This window comes from Limulus polyphemus, unplaced genomic scaffold (assembly GCF_000517525.1).
Source record: "Limulus polyphemus unplaced genomic scaffold, Limulus_polyphemus-2.1.2 Scaffold630, whole genome shotgun sequence".
Lineage (NCBI taxonomy): Eukaryota > Metazoa > Arthropoda > Merostomata > Xiphosura > Limulidae > Limulus > Limulus polyphemus.
Genome location: NW_013666240.1, coordinates 288,184 through 289,991, shown reverse-complemented (window position 1 = coordinate 289,991; position 1,808 = coordinate 288,184). Strand labels below are relative to the sequence as shown.

At 30.5% G+C, this 1,808-nt stretch overlaps 1 pseudogene; it reads left to right on the top strand.

Annotated features, from left to right (window-relative positions):
- Positions 1-1,454, top strand: part of LOC106459572 — a 19,969-nt pseudogene extending 18,515 nt beyond the window's left edge.
- Positions 1,455-1,808: the final 354 nt, after the last annotated feature.

The window sequence follows — 1,808 nt, the reverse complement described above, 5'->3', positions numbered from 1 at the left end:
CTCGTTCTCTGTATGTTAAGAGTTTAGATGAATATATTACTAACATACAGAGAACGAGACTATATAGTGGAGAGTTTAGATGAATATATTACATACAGAGAACGAGACTATATAGTGGTATTCATCTAAACTCTCCACTATATAGTCTCGTTCTCTGTATATTAGTAATATCGTCTCTTTTGCTGTCTGTTTTGTTATTAATCGATTCACCTAAGCCCTCCACTTGCTCTGTCCCTCACCGGATTCACTTAACTTCTGCTATAGTCTCTTTTTCTGTTGGTTAGTAATAAATTCACTTAAACTTTGTATTATGTATTCTCTTTTTCTGTATGTTAGTAATATATTCACCTAGACTCTACACTAGCCTGTTTCTCCGTTATTTAGTAAAGGATTCATCTTTAATATTTAATCAGTAATTTTTTCTTTTTATTTACAATTAATTCACCAACCACTTCACAAGTTTTTTTGTCTAATGATACGTGAATTCCCCAAAGCCATATACCTCTTATTTTTCTGTTTCTTTTTTATTTCTGAAATGTTCTGCCAATGTTTTTCCTTGTATATTGATAACAGATACATTTAAATCCTTCACCCGCCTTTTTCTCTGTCTTATTATATTTGAATTCATCATAATTTTACGCAATTTTTCTTTTTTCTGTTTGATAATACTTGAATCTATTAAAATCCTGCTTCAGTTTTTTCCTGCCAAACCCTCAATGAATCTTTTTTAATACTTGTGTTTGTAATTGTTTCATCTAAACCCCTCACCAGTTTAATAATAGTTGTATTGACCTATATCCTAGAACAGTCGCTTTTTTTATTGAATAACATTTCGACTTACCCAAAATCTACAAGTCTTTTTCTGTATGTTTATTGTGCTGTGACTGATTGTTATGTACTTTCTAAAATCACGGTACCAGTGTGATAACGAATTTTATAAAAACCCATAAAATTAGTATTTTCAAAATATCATACACTCTAAACCAACAGGCTTTATTCACCAAAAGCATAGAATCACCAAACATTTTGAGATTTATATACGTTGAGAGAACATCGTGTATTAAATTAGGCCTATACACGATGTTCTCGTACATACGTTATGATTTTAAAGAAAACAAAATCTAAGTTATAATACACAAATGTTCAAATTATTTCACACAGTGATTGATATAAGTATTATATAATTTATAATAAAAAATATATATTCATAGAAATAGGTCTAAATAGTCTCAATTCTTAAAAATCGAATGCATCTATTTTATCTACTAGGCGGGCAGTGATCTAGACAATCTTGCATATGTTGATGCTGTGAGCTACTGTGGAGTTAGGAACCACTTGTATCTTGACAAAAAAAAAACATGAGCTTTCCCATAAAAGCTCGAACCATCGATAACTTCCTGACACCAAACATGTCACTAACAGACGTTAAGATCCAGTTCAAAGGATATGTTTAAAGAATCGTCAAGAATCTCCATACTTTCTTTACACACATCTACCTGAAATGCTAATTTGGTAACAGCTAAGAAGTGTATATATATATTTTTTAAATGTTTAACCAACGAGGATCCATTCTTTTATACCAAATTCAACGGTCAGTAGGAAACATTATAACGAATAAAAACGAAGTTCAAAATTGCAAATATGCTTTTGTATATTTCTCTTTATCTAATTAGACCTATGAAACCTACAGGAACATTTTTTTTTCAAACAGTTAATAATTTTGCATTTTGTCGCCATCTAGTGACCCACCAAACGATAACAATGCAATGAATATCTAATAAACTTTGGTTATGGGAAAATACCTGCAA